This window comes from Schistocerca piceifrons, chromosome 5 (assembly GCF_021461385.2).
Source record: "Schistocerca piceifrons isolate TAMUIC-IGC-003096 chromosome 5, iqSchPice1.1, whole genome shotgun sequence".
Classification (NCBI taxonomy): domain Eukaryota; kingdom Metazoa; phylum Arthropoda; class Insecta; order Orthoptera; family Acrididae; genus Schistocerca; species Schistocerca piceifrons.
In genome coordinates this window covers 251,305,880-251,333,505 of record NC_060142.1, presented here as the reverse complement: position 1 = coordinate 251,333,505, position 27,626 = coordinate 251,305,880, and the positions used below count along the sequence as shown (strand labels likewise).

Below are 27,626 nucleotides of genomic sequence, written 5' to 3'. Positions count from 1 at the left end.
CCCTGATTGCTCCTGGGGGTAACAAGAAAAAAAGAGACTGGAAGTTGAATCAACAAGTGAAAAAAGTGAAACTGAAGGAGACCTATCTTTAATAAGTAGTGATGAAGAAAATGGGACCATAATAACACTGGATGATCTCAAGAAAGAAATGATAAACTGTGAAGAAGAAGAAGAAAGAGGCAAACTTTTTTGAAGCCAAAGATAAAATTACAGTTGGACAGCTTTTGCAACAAAATGTACGAAAGTTCATTTTATTGGCCAAGTTACCAAAATTAGTGATTTAGGAGATCCAGAAGTGATTTTCCTCAGATGCAAAAATAAAACAAAGCATGGCACCACATTCTAATGGCCTTATAGAAGAGATGAGACTGAAGTTCCATCCTCAGATGTCATTTCAGAGCTGCCTGAGCCTACTTTGGGTCACAGGGGAGACCTGACATTTGGTGTTACATTTGATTCATACAACATTCAGTGACTAAATAATAGTTAGGGTCTAAGTGTGAATATAATAAGTAGAATTAGGGTAGTTTAGCATTAAACACAAATTGCCAACAACTTTAGTTCAATTACCATGAAAAATAATAGAAAGTGAACATATAAAGTGAATTTCTCTCTTTTTCTCTTGATACTAGGTATTTTATTATTTTTGTTAAATTGCCTACTAAAGAAAAAAAATATTACTTTTGTAGAATTTAAACTAATAAATTACTGGCCTAAAACAAAAATAAATTATCTATGAAGCATTCTGTTTCAGTGTTTTATGGTTTAGGCTAACACTTATTTTTTAGTTTAGCTAACATTTTCTGTGTATTTCATAATATACAAAGAGGCGTGTGCAAAAAAGTTCATATCTTGAGTAAAAATATTTTAACAATTTAAAAATCCTCAAATTCAGTAAAAATTGGGTAATCAGGTCACTTACTCCAAGTCTCTTTTACAATGCCCTATATGGGTACAACAATGCGGGGTTACACTTGCCCCGAAACATGGGGCAAGTGTAACCTCACAACACAAAATTTTGAAAACAATTATTTGACAATATAATTTTTCTTTCCAAAAACAAAATGTATATTGTTTAAAAGTCAAAAGATCAAACTTTAAGCATGAGAAATTTCAAAATCATATGTTCAATAACAAGTCAATTTGGTGTCAAATTTGAACTATGCCAAAACGTGGTTACACTTACCCCACTTCACCCTATTTCATTGTACTCTTAATACACAACTCATACAGGATTTGTCAGTGAACAGGTTGTGCTATGGAAAAACCCTTGATTCTACCCATCACACATATTTATATACTTGTATGCATGGAGAATGTGCAATAGGCCTATGTTATTTTGTGAGCACTGAAGGATATGGGCAATAAGAACAGAATTAACAGATCCAGTGACAACAGGAGTTCACAGTTAAATCTAACAAGCAATGATGAAAGGCTTTTCAAGATGTCTTAATTTCAGAAAATAGCTTCAGCCTAAATCAATTATTGAAATATGTCTGTAACAAAGATAACCATTTCATGGAAGTGCACATCTACAGTAATAAACAATAAAAAGTGACGGATGCTCCAAATGTTGCAAAATACTTCGGACAGCTTACAGAAACTCTCTTATATTAATTTATCATGCCTTTTTATACACTCTTTGCTGCTAGAAGATACGAAATAAGAAGCAGTTCCTGTTACATGCTTGTTTCTACCAACAGCTGACCTTTCTTCAAAACTATCCACAATATAGGTTTTTTCAGAAAATTATATTAGCCTGAACTAAACAAACTGAGGACACAAAATTTGGCACTCACATTGGCCCTTCTCTATTGTTCCACTGAATAGAAGTAATATAACCAATATTGCATGAAGGCAGGTGAACTACACAGCATTGCTGAAATCCTGCTTGGGAATGCATGTAAAATTGGTTTATTCCTGTCACTTATTTCCATCTAGTTACTGTCTTCTTTGGCAGCATAAAGCTGTTTGAAATAAATGATGAAGTTCTTAAAACTGGAATAAAAAAAGACAGGTAATACTGTCCAAGCAGTTCCTTGACAATTATGATACATTGATGCAAGATAATAGCAGGGCAATTTTTCGAATGTGCACACGAATTATCTTACTACTTTCGGGAGGAGGGGGGGGGAGATCAGATTCCAAGATTTGTAATACTGGTCTTTTAACACATATTCTTCGCTGTGCTGTTCACAGTGTGTACAACAAAGAATCTTTAGCTTCAATGAACTACAGTATGCGAAGACAAAATGTGAACAATGAACAATATATGCACTAAACCTGTGCATCTCTTAACCATATAGCAGATTACAAATTACACCATATACGAATGACATACACTAGCTCCTCGTGAGCAAAGCCAAATTCGCAAATATTAGTCTCAATCTTCATAGATGATAAGATTTTGAGAATAATTAACCCCAAACACACAAAACTCCATTACATCATAGACTGAGTAATATTAAGTTGTTCATTTTCCCAATAGTTTCATAAGCTGTAGATGCAAAAATATATACTGTGCATGGATAAAAATTCAATTTCACGACTACTTGTCTGAACTTAAAAGCTTCTACGGGATGGGCACATAACACCAGGAAGAATAGTGTTTTGGAATGATCTCTGCATATATATTTTTTCCTCAAACAGTACACGCAGATCATAAACAGCAATAGGTATTGAAAGACATGGAAGTTTTCACGCCGTACATCAAGCATGAATAAAGATAAACTGACGCAGACCAGTTTCGCGTCGAGAAAATGTATAACGCTGCGCAACAAATGATACTTTAAAAAAAGTGAGAAAAAGTACTTCTGATATGGCCAGTAAACCGCGCCAAACAACTCTTACAACAAAAAGGGTGATAGAAAGTAAAATGAGGTACGACCTACAATCATTGCGCATGTTAGTCCTACTTTTTCTCAATGACTAACAATTTATAGCTCTGCACAAAGAGAAATATATCTTTTTTTCCGAAGAATTATTTAAACGACATCAAACGTAATCGAGCTTCCAAAAAGAGTTAATGTCATGCTTTGAATCTTGATGTTGATGTTTAAACACTTTAATAAACAAAACAGTCTCTAATCAGCAACATGCTGTAATTTACCCTTGCATAAGATTTGAAACTACTTATGTTGTCATAGGTCACCTGAAAAACTGCAGTTACTTAATACCGCAGTTTTTCCTTAATCATAACGCACAATATGCGAACCGATAATTATGTGTTGCCTCGTAACAAATATAGCTTTCAGATGCTCAATAACGTTACTGTACGAGAGCTGATGCGAAACTGTACATATTAATACAGTTCAGCATACGTACATCGTTTAAATAGAGTGTCATGCAGCACACCCACAACTGCAATACTCACTATATAAACGTCGTAGTACACACTATATATGTACACCAGCCACAGATAATCCTTTAGTTGAAAACAAAGCTCCAAGGATGGTCGTGTGAATAGCCTAATGCGCACGTATAACTTTACCACTATGTGGCCAAATGCCCCATGCGTCACGCATATTGCTTTCTCTCAGTCTCTCGATTCCAACTTTCTAATACCCCACAGCAAAGATAGAGTAATCTGTGGTTCGCCAATAAAGTTCTTCTATGTTTTCTTGTCATCCAACTTTTTTGTAGTGCCATTGTAATTACTATATTATCTGTTATTTGCCAATTAATACTTCACTTGGTCAGATACTACAGAGTCAATACAAAATATCTTCTCACTCGTCCGTTACAAATGTTTGAATGTGAGCTAACGTCATAGAATATAACATTTGCTTATCAAGAGAAAGAACTGTTTCTTTAAATTTTTAATTTTGGAAGGAACATTTAAATTTTATAATATAAACGTTAAGCTTATGGGACACTAAAACTCCCCTGACGTTACGCAAATCGAACGTTTTTACCTCTGGCTGATTTGTATAATTTGCTTAGACGACATTAATATACATATATCAGAGTAATGGGATTTTAGCAGTTCAATAACACATGTAAAGTATTACGTATTTTTTACTTTATTGCAATTATTGTGCCGGCCGCGGTGGTCTCGCGGTTCTAGGCGCGCAGTCCGGAACCGTGCGACTGCTACGGCCGCAGGTTCGAATCCTGCCTCGGGCATGGATGTGTGTGATGTCCCTAGGTTAGTTAGGTTTAAGTAGTTCTAAGTTCTAGGGGACTGATGACCACAGCTGTTAAGTCCCATAGTGCTCAGAGCCATTTTGTAATTATTGCAATGAAAAATACAACAGATAACATTTGTGGTACAAGTCCTGTTAAAATACAAAATGCTGCCTCTCTTTCTCCAGTGCCCAGATCCACAAATAATCAGTGAATTATATTCCACTGTTATCCCAGGTCGCTTGAAACAACATAAAATTTCATTATAAATCATGGTTTCATTTCTATTGCCGCATTATTAAATAAAGAACCATTTTAAAGACAAGATAATGAATTGACTCAAATGCATAGAACATTTCATATAAGCCCAAAATACCAGCTGTAAAAGGAAAATATTATTTCAGATCATACTACTATGTTAAATAAAGAACTTGGAAATATATACTCACGTGGTGAGGCCACGACATTCGGATCACGTGTTTACTTCAACTTCGTACACCTTTAAGGGGCCATTAAAACAACATTATGTGCAAGGATTAAGTTGCAGTAGTTTCACCAGCTGCGACATAGTTGCTGAGTGTATTTATATGTTTCGATGATGCCATTACGGCTTTAGGACATTAGGACACGGTGTAGAACAGATCTCAAGATGGTCATTACTGACTGAAACCGGTCATCGTCGAAGGACTTTATATTGTGATTAAAGACTGGAATAAAAATACATTTTAAGTTGCACTACTTTCGCAATTCCTAGAAAATCGCAAGATAAGTTTTATGCATATATTATGTGTCTGATATATCTGTGCAAAGGTGCTAGCTGGTCATGTGGTTAGTGTCCGTGCTTAACAAGAGGGTCGAGGACGAGGCAAGGGTTCGAATCTTGTCAACACTAATTTTTTTATCTGTATTTTTACATTATTTAATTTAGGTGACATTTCAGAGGCAATATAATGAAAAAAACCATGTGCATTTTCATGAAGCTATAGTGAATTTCATATGTTATTTGCCTATTTATTACTTTTAATTCAATTTTCAAGGATGAGGGACAGGCTTGGAAAACCCAACTCAAACTTCCATAAATAATGATGTGAATGATTTTATTCAGTAATATAGTAAGCCACAATGAACCAGACCAAAGGAATGATGTATAATTACTTGCCCGATGTCTTCTCAATGTCACAAATTGCAGGGTGGTATTTGTCACACGGACATGGAAAACATAAACTGAAACGGCATCCACAACATTGAATGAATGCAGTTTTTCCGCTTTTACGGAGAATGTTCAGAGTTTCTAAGGCAAAACAAACCTCGTTTGAAAAATTTCTCTTTCTTCCAATAGTTTGGATGCAAACAGTATATACCCAATGATGAAAAAACTGTAGATTAAAAATCAAGTTTGAGTGGGAGTCGAAGCATGGCCTCATGCACGTTCGTCTTTCGAACTTACCAGGATTGTCCAGAAAGTAAGTTCTGATTGGTCGCGAATGGAAACCACAGTGAAAACAAGAAACGTTTTATTTGCAACAGTTAGGTACACCTTCCACCTACTTCTCTACACAGTTGCCGCTCCAACTTCGAGTGTTGTCGTAGTGTTGTATCAACTGTCCAATATCCTCGTCACAGAAAGCAGCCGCCTGTGCTTTCAGCCAGTTATATGCAATTGTCCGCAGCTCGTTGTCTGTGGAAAAATTTTGTCTTCATAGCCAGCGGCTCTTGTGAGCAGAGATGAGACTCAAGGGGAGCCAATTATGGACTGTATTGTGGGTGATGAAACACTTCTCATCGTAAACGCTGCAAGAGCGTCTTCATTGCTCCTGCAGTGTGCGGCCCTGAATTGGCATGATTAAGGAACTGCTTGACAGTTGTGTTATGTAGGTTGCATGACACAGGCGAAATCTCTACCCAGGCCCTCATACTTGGCGGCAGACGCTATTCCCTACGCATCTATACGTGCTCACTGTGCACTCAAAACTGAAAACAGCGACGCGACAAGGTCGACGGGCATACTAGAGACACTGCCCAACACATCTGAACAAAGCTTTACCGAATTTTCCCAGTGGTTTCCATTTCGCGACCGATCGGCACTTACTTTCTGGACAATCCTCGCACGAAGCTAACCAGCTGACCACCCTGAACTCAGATGTAGCCCAATACGTACACATACTTACACCACATAACAGACATGGAAAACTTCTGTTGCGATTTGCCAGAGTAGTGCACCTTTCTACTTGCACGTTATGTCGTTTTGATTGCCCACTAAAGGTGTAAAAAGTCTGAAGTAAATCTGTGATGCCAACATCGTGGCCTCCTCTTGTTAGATACAGCATTTGTCCCAGTAACATTGATAGGGAGTTAATTGTTTTATTTATATCTAAAATTCTTGGTTTTTGCTTCATCTCGTTTGATACCAGGACATACTAGGATAGGAAGTAAAATTTCATATACTGGCTCCTCTGCTGAAAACACCATACACTTGGTATTAACCGAATGGGTCATTATGGAACAGAGCTATGCAAATAACAAACAAGTATATATTTTACAATTACAAAAAGATTGTTGCATTAGATCCCACATGAAGACAATAAACTATCACTAGGTCTATTCAGCCTACCATAAATAATATTCCAGACTTCTTGGTGTGAATCAAAAATGAAGAGACTACTGGGCCCCTGTCGTCCATTGTTTGGCAGACAATTTAAACGTTTTTTATGCATTTATGGCTTAACATGTGCTTGTGTCTGTTGATAAAGCAGTAAAGGTATTCTATTCATCTTTATTCATATAGGGTCTATGGTAGCATCTTGATTCATCTTTATTTGCCACTGACATTTTGTACAACAGAATAGGCTTCATCTCTTGTATATAATATTGACATATTTAATTACTTACACAGATATTTAGCCATACATTTCAAATTTTAATATGTGTCCACAATCTGTACACAAAAAACACTGTTATACTAAAAATGGGTTTTCATCCAACCTATTATATAATTTTCTTTGAAATAATTTACAACATATGGTTGATGCTGAGGGCGTTAATTCCATAACTACTTTTAGTGAGCTGAATCTGGGACAGGAGGCTGTTTTTACCAGCCTGTGTCTTGGAATAACCGTTTTAATTTTTCCCCTAGTGTTGTGCTCCTGTACAAGATGTGGCTACAAATTGACAGTAATATTGCTGTATAGCATACCATTTAAAAATTATTTATTGTCACCTTCAGTATATTCTCTCTCCTCTATTCCTACGACGCTCTATGCAAATTTTCTATTGATGCAAACAGTGCTGGAAGTCTTCTTATGAGAGTTCCTTGATGATGCATAGCTATTTTTCCTTCATTGCTGCAGTGGACAGAAATCTTGTTATTTTCAATACATATTTGGCCTTGGGGAATAGATAAAAGTCACATGGTGGCAAATCAGGCGAATAAGGTGGGTAGTCTAACTTCGCTAGAAACTGGAATGTTTATCAACAGCTGAAGACAGCCCTATTCAATTTGTGTGGCGATGTTTTGGCTGCTGGAGCAACGTCTGCTCTATACCTATTACTCCACGCAGCTACACCAATCACTGTCGTCTTGATACTCCCTTATTAGGTTGGTATAGAGATTCATCCTAGCAACTCTCATGATTTATCCCAGAATCCAGTTATACTGTGCCATGTTCTCCTTCATCATTGAACTTCTTTCTTCCACGTAGATCTCTAAAAGTGAAGTGGCTATGAAACAAAACACTGCCTCCTACTAAAATAAAATGTAGACTCGTTCCAATTAACTCTGTATATTGTCACAAATGTTCATAAACTGTTACAAGTTACAAGGGAAGTTCCTCAACTAATATTACTGTCTCAAAGACCTCTCATTAACATGCCTGTGTATATTATAAAACAACAATCGCTTATATATATCATATCATCTTACTAGGTGCTGGAGATCTTCCATGGTATGCGAGCTCCTTCATTTCTCCTTGCTCCACAGAGATCACAAATGCTCTTCAGCAGGTAGACTCTGCACCTGTGGAGTAATACTTTCCCACAGTATGTGGCCCAATGTTTACATACTAGTTGCGATCATGCACATCTCTGAGCTCTATATTTGAAGTATATGATACATGCCCTTCCATGAATAGCATGGATCACTACATATCTCTCCACTAAGATGTTGTGATGATACACTTAAAAATGAATCAATACAAAGATACGTATCCTCTAATTATAATTTTCATTAACTTATTTGTTTCATTTAATAGCTCTTCTACTTTGGCTAACAAAGAGACATACAGTGAAGTGTATATATATATATTTCCTTCTTTCAGAGCACTATCAGCACTTCAACCATTAATTACATTAATTTGTATTCGTGACTGTGAGGGAAGCAGTGGCTACACACTATTTTAACACCAAACGTCAGGTTATGCAGAGACTCAAATACTCATGGTAAACTATGGATTTAGCCAATTTTTACTTTCTCGATTTATTATCCAGTTAGGAGGAGATTCTATCTTGTTAATGTTATGCTTAAGCTTTTCTCCCTTCTTGTAGGTTATCTTTCCATAGATTCAGTACTTTCTTCTCTTATTTCATAGGCCTTTTCAGTGTGATGTACCTCTCCTTTCTTATAAAGTGGTTGCAGTCCTCCCTTCTAGGGGTCTACCTGAACCTTGCATAAGCACCCTTCTTTGGGGATTACTTACCGATAAAGTGGTTACCCCAACCACATTATCGGTAAGTAATCCCCAAAGAAGGGGATGGTGTAAGCTCCCTTCTTTGGGGATTGCTTAACCATAACTCCCAATTTGAAATACCTCACCCTCCTTTTCTACTACTTTATTGAGTGCTTCTGTACTTCTTCCCTTTCACTTTACCTCATCCTAAGGTTGCACAGTCCATAGAACTCCAGCTATATCCTGCTTTTCCACTATGAGTTCTGTTGTCTGTCCCTCCAAAATTCCTTTTATTCTTAGTGTTGGCTTGTCATTTCTATATCAAGCTTATTAGTAGGACATACTGTCCTATTTCTCCATTCCCTTGAAACAGTAACAAGTATAGCAAAAGAATACACCTAAATCATCTTTGTTTGTGCATAGCCTGTAGGTGTGTATCAACATGTGGCTGTATGTGTGTGTGTGTGTGTGTGTTTGTGTATGTGTGTGTGTGTGTGTGTGTGTGTGTGTGTGTGTGTGTGTGTGTGTGTGAGAGAGAGAGAGAGAGAGAGAGAGAGAGAGAGAGAGATGTAGTACACACAAATCCCACACTTCCCCTATAAAAGTTAAACACAAACTCACCCACAACACATCAAATTACTACAAAAGTTAACAAAAATCATCAGTTAAATGTTCAATAAACATGACATAATGTTGCTTGTAGCATGTTCTTCAAATTCATAGCCAACTCACTTTTTTTCGTCAAGTAGTTCAATGTTCGTACTTCTTTACAACTTCCATGTTGCATAAAACTTTCTCTTTCCTCTACCAAAAATAATGTTCTTGGGTGTGATACCCCCTACTTTGGAAAAAAATTACTTGTCTTTTTCTTGAGGTTCAAACTCATAAGATGGTTATTAATTAATTCTAGGTCTCCAATATTAAATTCCGCTATTGGTGCCTGTATATTATACTGTTTCACTCGCGAATCTGCACTGTCTTTATGTTTTTCTGCACTTGTTGATGTACCTCCTCTGTCGTTCTATTGTCAGCCTGAGGCCAACTAAACAGTTTTAATAATGGTTCTCCTATAAGTAGTTTAGCCATTATTTCCATAGGTGACAATCCTGTTGTTAAATGTGGTAATTCATTAATAATCCCTAGTAATTCGCAGATTAATTACAACAGGTCCTACACAGCCTAGCAATTTCTTTCATTATGCATTCACTCTCTCAAGGCTTTAATCACACACTGTGGGCCATTGTCTGTCAATAGTCTATGTGGCTTTTCTGTATCCAACAAATACACCAGCAGACATCTAATCACTGTCTCTGTGTTGGCACGCTTAATAGGATAGAGTTTAACATATTTAGACTAACACTCAACTAGAACAAATACATAAGTTACCCTCCCAACTGCTCGTTGGTAATTGGGCAAATAAATCAGCAGGTGTGATGTCACATAATCCTTTAGGTATTACTGGGTATAACTTATACATTATCACCTGATAGTTGTTTTTTATCTTTTGGCAAGTTTCATATGTACATAGTACAGACAGCACATTTTTATTTAAGTTCTTAAAGCAGTTAAATTTTACCACCTGTTGGAAACATTTTCATACGCCAAAGTGTCCATACCCTTGAGGAATAAACGTAATTAAATCAAGTTCTACAGATATCAGTGTGTACTGTCTGCATTTGAGTCTAATTTTCTTTACTCTCCAAAACAAAACATGACTGAACACAACCCATTCTACCATACTGTTACCAGTTTTCCCTCCTTGGTCTAAGGTTTTCCACTTATCACAAAAATATGAACCATCAGTGAAGTCCTTCTTTATTCTTAAGAGTAGGTTTCTTACTTCATTATTAATGTAAGCTAATGTTAAAAAAATGTTGAGGTAACTACAGGACCTTCCATTCTTAGTAAACCATTCATCCTCAATAGTAAGGATGATAACACATCAGGAACTAAATTTTGCGTATCTTTTATATATTTAATTTCAATTTGATATTCTTCCAAAAATAATACCCAACGTATTAACCTGCCATGTAGTAGTCGACTTTGCATAAGAAATGATAGTGCTTGGTGATCAGTATACACTATTATTTTAGATCCCCAATTTAGAGTTAGAAATTTTTTATATTTCACACTATAGCAAGTAATTATTTCTCTGTTGCTATGAAGTTCAACTCATGTTTGGTTAGAGCTCGACTCAGAAAAGCTAGTGCATTATGTTCTTCCATGCTAACATCCCACCCTCCGTGAAACAACTCACATGATATTCCATACTCTGAGGTGTCAATACTTAACTTAAAAGCTTTGTCCGTCTGTGGATTTTTTAAAATGGTTGCCTGTATAAGAGCTACTTTCATTTCTTTAAAAGCCTTTAACTTTTCATCGCCACAAATCTATTTTTTTTTTCAATAAATTTAATAACTTAGGATTATTTATAGGTTGACCTCAAATACATTTCCCATAGAACACTCCCAGTCGCAGAAATGCTTTGAATTGGTTTGAATTTTTAGGTTCTGGACATTATTTTATGGCTCTTATCCTGTCTGGGTCTGCTTTTATCTCATTTATGCCTACCAAATTGCCAAGAAACTTTAGTCCTTTTCTCCCAAAAATCGACTTTGACAATCTTATAGTGATTCCTTTAATGTAAAACGTTTCTAATGTTCTAACCAGTAAATCACAATATTCTTTACATTTCTTGGACGCTAAGAGTATGTCATCTACATAGATTGTTAGTTCTTTCAACTAATCATTACCCAGTGCACCATCCAAGGCTCTTATGAATACTGACACTGAGATATTTACTCCAAGGTGTATGCTATTAATTACTATAACTTACCCTCATCCAAAAAGGATTGAATTTGTTTGAATTGTCATCGAGTTTGACCTGTCAGTATTCATATGTGAGATCTATCGAGCAAAAACACTTTGCTTGCTCGAACTTCGTCAATATTTCGTCTATACTGACTGCTCGATCTCTTTTAGGTTCTATACACTTATTTAGAGTACGTGCGTCCAACACTAGATTGACTTCCTCCATCACTTTACACACTACTAATAATGGGTTACTGCATACACTAGAAATCCTTTCTATTATTCCACCTTATAACATTTTATTAATCTACATTCCTATGGTGGGTCATACATTTAATGGTATCTGATAGGTTTTCCATCTTTGATCTTAAAAATACAAACATAGTTAGCAAGTACTCCAAAGTTATCTAAGAAAACTTTACTGTACTTCATCAATATATGGCATAGATCATTCTTCTGTAATTCAGTTAATGGATGAGATTCTACATCTACATCTACATCTACATGGATACTCTGCAAATCGCATTTAAGCTTTCATCCTAATTAGTTCTTGAAGCATATCCAACGTGTTCTCTAAATCCACCATGGAACTCATTTCTGTGAGTCAGATGTCACATGTCTTGATATTACTGATAATCTTCCTGCTAAATGGTACTACAAATACTTAGTCTTAATAAGTACACATTTATAACCGTGCTGAAAAATCCAGTATTACTTTAGACCTTACCAGCCAACCAATACCTAGTAACATATACAAATTTACATTAGGCAATGCTAAGCATGTCTGCATAAACATAAAATTGTTTAATGCCATCTATAACTGCACTTTGTGCTTAAACTGTCTTGCTTTGCTTCCAGTTATTCCTACTACATATATCCCAGAAACCGGCATTATTGGATACACTCTGTTATGTTTTAATACTTCGAACAAAGACGCAGACAAAATTGAAATTTCACTTCCCAAATCTATGTGCATCCTCACTTCCTGTTCGTCAGTTGTTCCTGAAACTATTGGTTTAGTAAACTCGAAACCTGTTTCTTTGTCTTCAGTGATTAACTAATTCTGTGGTGGTGTTACCTCACTCTTGGCAACTAACTTTTTTTCATATGGGCCTACACTTAGTTGGACATGTCCTGAATCATGACCCTTTACCAGGACATCAGTCGTTTCCCTTCACCATTGTTGTTTGATTTGTCGAAAAATGCTGCACTATTCTAGCACCTTCATTTAGGCCACTATTCGTAATCCTTTATGTATCAACGCTGCAGACTCTCCATCTTTGTTGTTTGGATTTACTATTCTGACTTTTATTTACATGACAGTAATTAACCTCTCGTTTTTCTGGTATTTACGGTTAAATTTGCCTCCTTCCTGACGTGTATCCTCATGACTGAATTACTATGCTCATTAGCTAGATTACCCTGATTTTTTAACATGTGTCAGCAATTCATTCATGGTAGACCAACCTCTATATAAAATTTCCTTTCGTGCATAGTACAGTAAACACCTTACCAATACCTTTGCTAGAGTTACTTCGTCTACTGGGTTATCTACACAATCAGATCTTGTTAGATCCCATTACATATAATTTCTGAAACGACGCCATGAGCTGTTAAAATGTTTCAGGTCTAATAATTTTAGTGTCTATTTCTCTTGTATTCTTTTAGACCAATAGTTAACGCTTGAATTTCTCCCAAAAATCGTCCCATGAGGTAAGCTCTTCTGAGTGGACATTTTCCCACCCAGCATCGTCTTCCAGCAAAAAACTCAAATGAAATCTATCTTTCTAGGGTCTTCACACTTTTGTGGTAATGACCTGGAAAACACTCACAAGAAGTATGTTGGATAGTTTAAACTTTGGAAAATGTTATAAAAGTTCAGTCCTCTTCCCAAGTGTAATTCCTTTAATAGTGTTGTTGCATCGAAAGATTTACCTTTTAATTGACTTTCAGGTAATTCCTTTTTAGTTTCTACCATTTCATCCCATAGTCCTGTAAACTTGTTGATGTTGTTAGTGACTTCCTCCCTGAAAGCCACCCATTCCCTGAAGTGTGTGAAGTCTCCTGAAATTCCTGGTCTAACAATGCTTATATTTTTTCCTCCAAACCTGAATGTATCTCGTGTGAATATACAGAATCTCTGTTGTCGCTTATCTGTTCTAAAATTTCTATATCCATTGGGCCTCTGACATCTGATCTTTTACCAACTTACTTTCTCTTTCTGCAAAGTTACGTAAACCATCTATGTCTGAATGCAAATCTTTAATATATTCATGTATCTCTTCCAGAAATTAGTCACATCGTTTCAAGACTTTGGTGTTTATTTCTTTTCTTAACACATTGAGTCTTTGATCTAGCTTATGTCCAAAATGCTTCATGAGTGTCCTTAATCTTAATTCTTGTCACAGTCTGTTTTGGTTTTCCATTACTTGCTCAAGAGTTTTTAATCTGATTTCCTAATTGTGGGAAATTTTCATTTGACTGTCACTGTATGTCTTCCAGTTTTTGCAATAATATTTCCATATTAACCTCTGTCGACATTTTTCTTGTTATCACCAGCATAAAGAAACTCACCAATATTACAGAATCACCGCACTACATCCATAAAACTATTTTGACGTCATAATACTGGTGTAGCTCGCCATAGCTGTACTGCATGCCGGCGATGGTGGGTCATCGACGAATGTGTGATGATGATGCAGTGATTTACACTGTATGTGGACATCTCAGTGGTGTGGACTGTGAGCTGACGATGGATCAGTCATCGATGGCTGCGTGCTGGTCGGACATGGTTGGCTGCAAGCTGGCTCTTGGCGGGTCTTCTACTGCTGTGTGTTTCGTGGTTTGAACGGATGCACTCATCCCAGGTGCATCGACACTGCTGTTTATTATCCCTGTTGGTCTTGGAAACACGTCTTCTGTTTGCTGGTTTATCACAGAATTTCTTCCTTTCAATCCGTATTTTATCTGCCACTTTCCACTTATAATCATAAGGTCACCACATAAAGTGTTTTTTAATTGTTGATTCAGCTTATGTGGCGATCTTCTGACTGCTGGAGCAACATCAGTTCTAGAGCTATTACTCCATGCAGTTACACCTAAAACTGCCGCCTTAATACTTCCTTATTAGATTGGTGTAGAGATTCGGCCTTGCAATTCTTGTGATTTATCCCAGGATCCAGTTATGCTGTACCCAGGTTTTCTTTGGCATCAAACTTCTTTCTCCCTTGCAGATTTCTATAAGTGAAGTGGCAATAAAACAAATCACTGCTTCTCTACTTAAATAAAGAGTAGACTGGGCCCGATTTACTCTGTACATTGTCACAAACTTTCATAAAGTTACTTGTTACATGGGAAGTTACTACTCCCAGAAACAACCAACATTACTGTCTCAAAGATCTCTCATTAATATGTCTGTGTACAGTAAACAACAACAATCGCTTATATACATCATATTCGTCTTCCTTGCTAATGGAGCTCCTTCATTCCTCTTTGCTCCACAGAGATTACAAATGCTATCCAGAAGATAGACTCTGCACATGTGGAGTAATTGTTTCCCACAGTATGTTGCCTGATGTTTACAAACTAATTGCTATCACACTCATGTTTACTCTTAGATCTATATTTGTCATACGTGATAATGCCCTTCCATGAATGACTTGGATCACTACAAAACCTCTTGACAATAAATGCAGTAAGAGCCAGTGCATTACCTTTATAAAGATCTTCTGACTTGTTCTTCGGGAGTTCAGTTTGTTTTTTTCTTCTTATTTTCTCACGAAGTTGACCAGGAACCTCTAAATAGTGCTTAACAATTTGACCTGCAGGAAAGCAGTGAAGGAACAAAATTCCCTGGATATATAAGTAAACAATCATCATCACTTTGGATCTTGCAGTTAAGGCACATTCTCAAGACTCAAGTTTAGCAGACCAATTTCAGTTGATAAGCAAAACCTGAATGTGACTTAAATCGGTTTTGGTTAATACATTCGAGCAGACATCGGTGAAACCATATCAGCTTTACCATAGCTTTGAAGATAGTACAGCGAAAAGTGGTGTATACTATAACAGTTATATTACTAGAAGATCTGTGAACAACTCTCTCAAATAGCGTCGTTTTTGGGTGAGAGAGTGGATCTTGAGAAGACACCGATTTGGAGCGTCAGAGACGTTGCTAATGGAAATATCGTAAGAGGAAAATGGAGGACATAGGAACCATCTGAGAGCGTTGGAGGAAAAATTTGAGGAATTTCTATTGAAAGTTCAGCACCACAGAAAGAAAAGTGATGCAATGAGGCGATAAGCTGTTTCACCAAGGCTAAAACTCCATGTAAAATTAAGATATTTAGCTACAGAAGATCCATGTTCAACATTGTCTTTCATATACTGTGAGTAGCAGGGCAAGATGGGCATCGCCCTACATTTTGGGTTGCCTATATCAGGGGCAAGCATACAATCAGGGCTAAACCTGACAGGTCCTTAACCTATCATTCTGCTAAGTGGATTATGACACCTTAGCGATAATCTTTCCTTTCGATTGACAGGTCCTTAAGCTATTGTTCCCCCACCCATCTCCCCCCTCCCCCTTCTCCAACTCCCCCTCCTCCTTCCCCATCCCTCTGAGAATTTCTGTCGCCTATTCAAGCACATTTTTGATATCAACTTTATTGACTAATTAATTAAATTGATGAATTAATAAATCCACCATCTGGGAAACCCTACAGACGAACCCCTTCCCTCTCCCTATTGGAAATTGGCGGGGAAAAGTCTCAGTTGATCATTCATTTGGAGGGAAATCGATTGCAGTTTATGGAACAATGTTTAAACAATTTAGACAATGTGTAGGATATTGTTTTTTAAACAATTAATGTGATACAATGTGGTTTTTGGAATACAGTTAATTTATTTAGCTAAAGAATTTGTCTGGAAATAAACTGAAGTGTATGGAATACTATTTATTTAAACAATTTACAGGGTACAGGACAGTGTATGGAATACAGTTTATTTAAAGAATTTGTCAGGAAATCGATCACAGTATGGAATATTTAAACAACTGTGAAGCTTTTTTATTCTGATCGCATTTGAAAATGCTGAGCAGGCTTAGTTTATGTTTGCTGTCGACGTCAGGGATGTTACAGCTCTTATTATTAATTTTCCTCACATTTCTAAAAACACTGGTGTCTAAGCACAGATGGGAAAATTAGAAGAATTATATATCTAGAATTCCATGACAAATTTCGAAATCCACGGCCGCTTTCTGCAGATGGACAAATTACTAGAATACGACGCACTTAAACCACGATCCAATCTGTAGCAGTATTAGTTGTCGTGGCTAGATGTTGGAGACTGCTATCAGTCTGAAATCTCACGTCGCGATTGGCTTTTTCAAGCACCATAGAATTCCTATATTGGTTCTCTTTGCTCCATTCAGAAGGAGGAAGGCCTATTGCATGACAGGATAGAAGCAACAATAAATACCACTGACAGATAGAGTCCACTGCAATGTATTGAGAAGCATTAAACATTACACACTTAAACCAAGACCCAGTCCATAGTGATAGTTGCAATGACTAGATGTCGGAGATAGCTGAAATCACTTGTACACCCCGAGTGCTCCTGTCCCAAGGACCATACGCAGCGCGCCCGTCCCCATGCACATCGCCAGTGCTGCGTAAAGAAGTCTCTGAACATTACTGCCGCGGTTGCAGCCGCAATCGTGGACGCGCGTATATACTAGAGTGCACTACCCCCGGCCATGGAGGGCAACCGGGGATAATTGGAGTGGTAGCAGTTCGGATGTTATCAATACCTCCAGCGCCTACATCGAACATTTTCAGCCTTCTTTCACGTATCACACACACGTCCACTTCTGTCGCTCTCACCTAGCACACTAGTCACTTCGCCAGCTCTCGTTGCCATGAGCAAGAGCGTACAGGTCGGCGAATTCCTTGTACCTGTCACACGCTGAGGTAATCCGTTACTTCCGGTTGCCAAGTCCTTGTGGCCACCTCTGCGGCCAGCTACGGTGCGCTCTGAAACAAACCGCTGTAGCTTCGACGTACACAGTAGTTGTAAACAATTACCCCCGACATAGAACACCCAGTTTAAAAAACCCACTTTACCTCATCCAAAGTAGCGATGTTGTTGACCATGCACCTCGAATTTATCGCGCGAAATGCGGATTCCTTCCGTTTATACAAGTTATTTTCGAAGATAGAAGAAATCGGACAATACACAAGTTGTCACATCGCTAAAGTATCGTTACTTGTTGTGAAAATCCCGTGAAGGACGATGGCATACATAGGTTATGTTACCTCAATTGTGGCACAACTTGACAAGAAGAAGGGACCAGTTGGTAGGACATGTTCTGAGGCATTAGGGGATCACAAATTTAGCTTTTGAGGGCAGCGTGGAGGGTAAAAATCGTAGAGGGAGACCAGTAAGTACTGGGAGATGAAGAAGCTTGCACAGGATAGAGTACCATGGAGAGCTGCATCAAACCAGTCTCAGGACTGAAGACCACAACAACAACAACATCCTTACATTAGTTAGAAAAATATATTTTCTTTCTTGTCACATTTTGGCTCATCACAGGACGCCTCCACAATTTCGGATTCTCTCTTAAGGTAACAGCACAGAGAAGTTGTAAATATAAGTTTTATACTATGTATGACTTTATAAATTCGGAAAAACACCTGATTTTATTACGATGATCGTCTCTCCCTGTGTAGATTCAAATATCATTAAAAGATATCGTCGCAACGAAGAAAACGCCAAGTCAAGAATCATATTCGTGGTATGCTAACTTTCACTGTTATATCCTAGCCAGTAATCCCATCCTCGTCGCCAAAAAAATTGTTATATCCTAGCCAGTAATCCCATCCTCGTCGCCAGTTTTGTGGCGGTGTTCGTAGCGACAACAATTCGCTGTAGAAACGGCTTACGAAGTCACCGCCACACTTTTAATAGCGGGCCGACCGGTCCGCTGGAACAGTGAACAAAAAGATGAAAACCCAAACACTCTGATTAAATAAAAGTAGGTACTTATCTTTATTAAGGTACAGAAACACAGTAGTGAACTCCGTGTCTACAGAGATCTGTCTAGTTCGAGTCGGAGCGGCTAGGTCAGCGTCGGCTGACGACAAACAACAACTCTGCTGCGATGAACACACAACTGACTAGCGAGTACACAATTCGGTGGCGAGTATACAACTGAGCGGCGAATACAGAACTGTCCTAGCGCTCGCGACTCCAGCGCTTAAGAACCCAGAAGCCAGCGGTGGCGCGCGCAGACTTGCGGCGATTTGCTGTCTCGCTGGCGCTGCTTATGCGGACGGCGTCCGGACTTTGATGCTGCCAACCTTTTGGCAGCGGGCTCGGGTGGCATTACTGGCTAGGATATAACATTCACCTCCACCCACCAGGTGGTATGTCACTGATATCAAATTGATAGGCTAATTAATTAAATTGATCATGAGAGTCACTTTGCATGGTGAGTAAGTTTTCTTTTCAGTAGTCGGGTTACACTCACAAGGTGGTTCAAATGGGAATCCGTGGAGGAGAGGTGATGAACATTTTGAAGCAGACGACAGGAGGACTCTACCGCTGGCAACATACATTTCGCGTAAGGATCACGCTGTTAAAAACACGATCACAACTACTATGTTACCGTCACCCTGCATAAAAAGTGGTCTTGGTTCTATAGGCACACACATGAATCGCCGATAGCGTTACGATTTCTGGTAGAAATGCTGTCTGCAATTTGGAATCAAGTCTATCCAATCAACAAGTGTGCTTGCGTTGGATCCTATGGAGACGGATTTAATGATTAGAGCAACTGGTGAATCATATTCATGCCACACTCATATCTCGAAAGAGTCGTCTTTTTCGAACCTATCTGCACAGAAAAACTCCAACGTGGCTTTAGACAATCCCTCAGCATCTTGTGACTGTTCCTCAGTCCCTGCCCCGCCATCCCTGCAGGTTTTTCCATGCGAACATCCCATTTTAAGTCGGAACTGAACACAAGTCGGAGAGCGCTATACCTACCACCCTCTGCACCCCAATGGAGAAACAGAATGAACTGAGTTAATGCGACAGGACTGTCTTTTTTTACCACTCGATGGAAATTGATACGATGTACGATGTGTAATGCCAGCGCCGAAACGAAGTTTTCTGCTGCACCACGAGTTAGTGTCAAAGACATTACGGGAACTGAAAGAAGGACGAGATTTTGCTACTGCATTGCTGTGCATCTCCAAACTACTTACAGCTACTACAGTCCAAAGGAGATCTGCATCCCGCAGGGTGAATTCACGTCCATCACCAAAACATTCTCTCCATCGTCGTTATTTTGTATCATCCAACAGAGAAAAACTATGAACTATAAAAACTCCGCTAATTCATCTGACAGTGAACTCAATAATATTTAACTGGGTTCCTGTCTTCCGATATATATATATATCGAAAACAAATACCGTCTGTGTGCTGGCGTCGAACATACACATCTATTCTATTAAATATACAGTGGTCGAAGTTGCTTTCACAGACCAGTGTTAAGTTTCATCGTCTGTACTGTTGCAGGATTGTATCCCACAGGCAGTCGTAAGAGATGGGCCTGTTTTGTTGTCAGATACATTGTTTTTTTCTGCTGTAACACGTTCAAGCAGCGTATGACACAGATCGAAGTTCTTTGCACAGACCAGTCGGAAGTTTCATCACCTGTACTGTAGGAGGACTATATCCCACAGACTATCAGTTGAAAGAGAGGGGCCCTGTTTTGTTATTTGATACGTGGTTTTTTCTGTTGTAACATGTCCAAGCAGCTTATGGCACAGCTCTTACACCACAATACATTTTGTCTTTGCTACCTCCAGTTTGAGGTGTGTGTCAGTTTCTAAGCTGACATCAACATGTTTCGACCCGTTGGGTCTCACAGAAAACTGGATATCACACAGTGTAAATTATGCTGCTGCTGCTCCCATAACACACACACTGGATGATTGAAACAAAGGACAGTAACAACATAAGGAAACTGGAAGAGATTTGCGGCATTGTAGAGCGCTTCCAAGCTGTTGTCCGGTGGTGATTGACGACCTCTACATTTAAACTCATCTTTTACAGTTCTGCGACAGCTGACAGCTTGGTGTTCCATTCCGATTGATTCCTCATACTGCAGTCACATACCCGATCACTGTTCCGGTGGTCCCCTTCCAGCAAAACTCTTTCTCAGTCTCAAACAAGCGTTGTCAGTCAGTCATTATGTGGTAATCTACAGTGTAATAGTGGCCAGATGGGATGGAAAATACACCACCAATGTACTTTACTAAGCCTCACAGTTGATAGTGCGATTAATTTTAGCAATTTTACCAATTTCTTTCAGTGCTGACCAGTGACATAGCAACATGCTTCCTAATTTGCTTATCATCACCAAACTGCCCCTCTATTTTGCGAGTACCATTGCAAATCTAGATATATGGCTGTACAATAAGTCCACTCATTGTTAATTCTCGAACATGTACACCAAAGCATACCAGACAGCGATCTACATATGTGTGGCACTTCGATCATAGTGCGTAATTTTCGATTATGGTTGCCCATCTTCTCCTATGCAGATGGGTGTCACAGAGTATTCTCGCACTCTTAGGATAAAGTAGAGTTTGAAAGATCTCCTCTCATTCTCTTTGACCAGTTCTCCCTGCAGAACTGTCACCAATTTAATCTGCAGCTGACCAGAAGTAGACCGCTACATTCCACGTTTCGTGAAGGAACAGAATGAACCGAGTCTGTAACCACTGTCCCACACCTATCCAAGTGCACAAGATTTCTCCAGCTGCTCACAGGTTAGCACACTTTATCTGTATATAGTGGATGTGAAAGTGTTGTCATGATATAATAGACTGTTAAGAACAAGAAACATATGGTATTTAAGTATGATGGGGCTTCAGACAGACGTAATTAGAAGCATTTTACGTAAATCAACTGCGCTGTGAGTTCTAAAGTATTGTTCTAGTGTCATGGTGAGTACCAAGAAGACATCGGTAAGAGAGAACATAAAAACATGCATTCCCAAGATTGCACAGTTCTGCACTTAAAACAGGCTATAATGTTAAATCGTTGCGACTTCCGACCTATTAGTGATGTGGAATGCAATGCTGTTAATATTCGAATGCAAGAAATATATCTCCAGTGAATGACATACATACTCCATGCAAGTTTCTCTATGATAAACTATGCTGACAAACTGTAAAGTGATAAAACTACTAGATTGCACACCAAAGAAAACACCGATTCTTTGTAGCACAAACACTACATAGGTTTCCAGAGTTGTGAGAGACCTGCAGTTTATGAAGTTCATGCCCGATAACAGTTTGGAAATTCACAATAGCCCTGCAAATTGATCGTCGACAGCCGATTGCTGAAATTGATCACACTATCAACTGACAAACTGTAAAGTGATAAAACTACTAGATTGCACACCAAAGAAAACACCGATTCTTTGTAGCACAAACACTACATAGGTTTCCAGAGTTGTGAGAGACCTGCAGTTTATGAAGTTCATGCCCGATAACAGTTTGGAAATTCACAATAGCCCTACACAATGATCGTCGACAGCTGATTGCTGAAATTGATCACACTATCAACTCTGATGCCTTTTGCACTACACTGGTGGTGTCTTTACCATCCCATCTGTCGACTGCTGTTGATTACCACTTAATGATTGACTAACATCGCTTGTTTCACACGGAGAAAGAGTCTTGCTGGAGGGTGAACACCTTCTGGGGATGGCTAGTGCCGGACCAGTGATCAGGTATGTGACTGCAATATGAGGAATCAATCGAAATGAAACACCTTAAATGAACTTTTCCCTCACTGGCAAAGTTGAGTTTAAATGTAGAGGTAATCAGTTTTCTATGTGAAACAATGGATCAAAATGTGTTAATGTCAGTTTAGAACCTGACAGAGGCCTCAAAGTCGAAGCGGAGAAAACAAACTGTATGGCAGTGTAAAAGCTGTGTCATATGTTGTTTGGACATCTTACATCAGAAGAAATCCATGTATAAGACAATAAAACAGGGTCCCTTTCTTTCAACTGGTAGTAAGTGGGTATTGCCTTCTACAGTACAGTTGATGACACTTTACACTAGTCTGTAGTATATCCATGGAGTTTCGGGCACAAAGAGCATTTTTCAATAAAAATTCCAGAATGCAAACCAAGAAACTAATTTCGCAGCTTTCCCCGCCCAAATTCCACCTAAATAGAAGGAAAACAAAATCCCCAACAAACCTGAACTATTTAATAACTTAGAAAATTAAGTAAAGGAAATATCAATGCAATTAAAAGAAAAAAACAATTTTTTTAATTTATTCAAATTCGATAACATGAACAGTGCGATCTTTATTTGTTTATTTACCTTGATAAATGAAATGTAATCTCACAGTTTAATCTAATTTGTCATCATCATTTATAAAAATTTCATGATATTGAGCTGGAAGAGTTAGTTGGTGATATAACAGAAATTACATAAGATTTATGGTTTTTAAGTTCTGATTATCTAGTGAAAACTTCTCAGCAATAATTACTATAATTGTTAAGTTCACTTAATAGACTTTCAATGCTACCATTCATGTTCATTTTCATTCTAATAGAAAAAATTAAGGAACCAAAAAGTAAAACGTTTTCCAAATCTAAATAAGAATGTTTAAATTTTCGAAAAATTAGAGATTTTTCAGTTTTTATTTTCTCCAATTTTCTGAAAATATTTCAGAAGGAAATAAAAACTAGAAGTTAAAAGTTATTCAATTTTTTCTAATTTTTCATTCATTTATATAATTAGAAATTTTAGTGTAGCAATCTGTGTTGTGACACAAAAGTTAAATTCCTTCTTCCATATATTATAACATATGGAAGTGTATCTTTCAGAGTATTTTCATTAAAGGATGCACATAATATCATTGATATTTTTTGAGTAGTTAAAAATATTCATTCTTCTAGAGATATGAATTACATAAATCAGATAATTTTGAATAAGATTAAATGACTTTACACTTACATCATTATTGAAATTGGTCAATCTTTTCAAATTTATAAAAGGCTCATAAGCTTTTAACAAGTTTTTTGGTGGTTAAATATTCCATAATACTGGTGGGAAAAGCATTTCTTACATTTTTACCATTGATATTTTTTAATTTAACATGATCAGATATAGAAGTTTGGGAGACAACAAAAACAAAATTCTGTAGAATTATAATAATTAGTAATACCTAGTTCAAAATATCTTCTTCCCTGTAGTCCAGATAATTGAATTCTTTGAAGTTCACAGAAAGAAACCGGAATTTTTGGATTTTCAAACTTACATTCTCTAATTCAGATACTATGGTTACGCTTAACAACAGCAACACGGATTCCTATACTTTTTACAACAATTTTACCTACTTTTGGAAGTATATAATTATCACTTTCTGTAGTCCAAAAAAGGATTTGAAGGATTCAGTCTTCTTGATCTTTCCTTGAACTAGAAGTAAAAATTGCAGTTAAATCAACTTTTAACATAATTTCATTATTATCTTTAAAATCCAACAAAAGGAAAAACGTTAATCGAATAAGAATTGAAAAAGAAAAAAGTATATTCACTTCTAGATAAAATATTATTTCCCTATTAACAGTACTAACATTGAACAATTTTAAAAGATAATTATCAATTAGTTTAATATTTGATTTTCTGTCATACATAGAATTATCAGTGTGTGAATGACATCAAAAGACATATAAGAGTTTAAGAACTGGAAAAAACAACCAAGAATAAAACATGAAAAATTTAAAAAGGAGATCAACCACTTATCGAAACAACTGAAAAAGTTAACCAATAAATTTAAGGACTAAGAGTAAATGTTTTAAAAGCAACAGAACAAAATAGAGAAGTTGAAAAACAAATGGTTCCTTAGATATGACATTATTTATAAAAATTTTATGATATTCCCATATTTAACATTGTGATAGTGATGAAAGAGCTTATATTTTCTGTGAATAAGAAATAAATAATTTATTAGAGAATTTTGAAAAAGTAAGAAAATATAATAAAAAATGTTAAAAAATTAATATAAGTGAGGGAATATTAGTATATATAAATCATAGTAGAGATAATGATGACCTGTTGGTAGATTTAATTTTTTTATAACTTAAGAGTAAAATGTGGTGGAGAAAAATTAACTATTGGCTGTAGGACATATGAAGGAACAGATGGATTAAAGAATCTTTTAACTAATTAATGCGGAAGACATGTTTACACATGATTTATCAAATTATGCACATACGGTATACCATTTAGGAGCATTATATTCTGATAAAAACTCAAGTAAAATAAAATCGATTAGAGGAAATAAATACAAATATTGGTAAAAGAATTTGTTGATCATTGTTTTTCAGCACTGAGACAAAAAAATTAAGAATATTCACTGCACTGCAAAAAGAGGAAGAAAAAGTTGGTAAAAGTAAAAAAAAAATATCACCAACTGGATATAAAATTGGATGAATGATGTTACAGGCTTTATTGATAGATTAAGAGTAATTCATGGAGAAGAATTAGGAGGAAATAACAATTATAATAATGGAGAGTGGAATAACTGAACTGTTAACAAACAAATTTAGTAATTTAATCATTAATAGCCCCAAAGGAATTACTTATTTGATCAGATTTCTAAATATTTTACCACATACATTTTGGAAACGTACAAAATAAGGAAAAGGTTTAGTTGGTACTTTAATTAACAAATTACCATTTGAAACACATCTTCCAGGCTATCAAATATATGGTGTAGGAACCAAATTAGAGGAAAGATTAGCTACAGGAGATAAGGAATTAATCCACTATATGCAACATGTAAAGAACATGATATTTCTTATAGAGAACAAAAAACTTCAATTAGTTGCTAACTATAGAATGCATGCAAGTAATGCTCCATTATAAAAAAAATAGCTGCAAATACAGGTAAAAGAAATATGTATTGAAAACGAAAATTAGGAATGCGTTCAGAAGTTGATTAAAATTGATGGGGTACACAAAAATTTGTAATCTGTATAAATGAATTACTTTTAGACTGATCATTCTTTGCTACCAAGTGGCAAAACTAAACAAATTCAATTAAACTTCGATTCAATAAGAAACAACACAATTTTATTTAAACATTTTCAACAGATTTTTATAAAGGGAAGAGAAAAAACTGGTGGAAATTTACTTGTTTCCCTGCCTATTCCTGTTGTGACAAAGTATGATGAAAATTTGATGAGCAAAAAAAAACATGAATGTGAATTTCTTTTATTATTATCATCTTCAATGCCTTATGTAACAACAATTGGTTCACTTGCTGGTGCTTCTGCACAAATCGCAAATGCAGTTATAATGAAGAAAAAAAATAAAGAATTAAAAAACACAAAATACTTAATTTGAAAATAGCAAATGAAGGAAAAGGAATAAAATAAATTTCAAAGAAATGATTAAATATTGTTAATTCTTTATCTAATTGTGACATAGAAGACATAATTTGACAACTAAAAATTAGTCATTACTGTGGCGTTTTTATAACTGATGAATTGGGCAAAAGAACCAAATTTTAGTATTTGGAATAGTAAATTTAGATACTTCTGATCATATTGCAACTCATTGGATTTGTTATCATAAGAACAAATATAAATCATTGTTTTTGATTCACATAGAGTAAAGCTTCCAGAACAAGTAGTTAACTATTTGGAATAAAGTTATTTATAGTGAAATATTGAAAGGAAACAAAACTTTGATGAAGTATTTGTCAACATTTGTGTTTGTCTGTCATAAATCTATTACATATAAAGTATAAGTTTAGTGATATTTCAAATTTATTAAATGGAGTAAGCTCAATAACTATTCAGAAGAAATTAAAAACCATCAATCATTATATCGAAAAATTAACAATAAATTAATTTCAAAATTAGAGATTTTCAATCAACAATCTTAGATTTTCAATCATCAATAGATCCCATCAAAAAGTTTTGGTCTTCAATATGTACAAAAATAAATACTTTATTTGGTAAGTTCAGAAAAGAATTAAATCTGTTTTTAAAGTAACTAGAGGTTATATTGCTTTTCACAGTTAGAAGAATTCCAAAATTGATGCAAAAATTGAGTTAACAAACATTACTTACAAAATGAATTATCAACTCTTGTTACCAATTCTGAATATAAAACTATTTTAACACAAATTAATAATTGTGTCAGTAAAACAGATTTAGGTAAATATAAAGAAAAAGTATGTGATGATAACTGAATTTACTTTTATGCCTTGAGGTCTACAAAATTAGCATAATATCAATGAATTTGATTTCATTCTTCAAAAAGTTCCTGTTCTTGGCGAAAATGGAAACAGTGATTTAAAATTTGATGATTTTGATATGTGGATGAGTGTTGTTGACAAACTTCATAAATTAATCCTGAAGCCAAGAAATAAAAATAATTTACAAATCAAAAGTTTCTGTCTTTAAGATTAAAAGATTCTGTTAAAAAGTCCCACTGCATGTGAAGACAGTGTAACTCTAGAAATATTTTAATTATTTTTTGTTCTATATAAATGGAGAATGATAATCGTATTTACTGTTCCAACTGCAAAATGTTTACTGAAACACCTCACCCTCATAGATTAACAACTAAAAATGGAAAACAACCTATTGAAAAACTTTGTTCAGTGTGTAAAACTAACAAGAGCAAACTTGTTAAAAATTGTAGTTTAAGGTCTAAATATCTGTGAACAAATTATTATTCCTTAACATAAACCAATTACAAAGAATTTTAAAAGAAAACACGTAATTGCTTGTGAAATTGATGGTTGCTAGCAAATTTTATATAGTGGAAATGGATTCTACACTCCTGGAAATGGAAAAAAGAACACATTGACACCAGTGTGTCAGACCCACCATACTTGCTCCGGACACTGCGAGAGGGCTGTACAAGCAATGATCACACGCACGGCACAGCGGACACACCAGGAACCGCGGTGTTG

At 36.3% G+C, this 27,626-nt stretch overlaps 1 protein-coding gene across 8 annotated transcripts in view; it reads right to left on the bottom strand.

The window, feature by feature from the left end:
- Positions 1–3,555, bottom strand: part of LOC124798186 (eukaryotic translation initiation factor 4E-binding protein Mextli) — a 135,769-nt gene extending 132,214 nt beyond the window's left edge. For 3 of the 8 annotated variants that reach the window (XM_047261475.1, XM_047261480.1, XM_047261482.1), the window contains exon 1: positions 3,325–3,554. The gene's annotated coding sequence lies outside the window, so the exon portion shown is untranslated. Of the gene's footprint in view, positions 1–3,151; positions 3,259–3,324 lie in introns of those variants that run through there. The other 5 variants (XM_047261479.1, XM_047261478.1, XM_047261476.1 and 2 more) reach the window with 4 other exon arrangements.
- Positions 3,556–27,626: the final 24,071 nt, after the last annotated feature.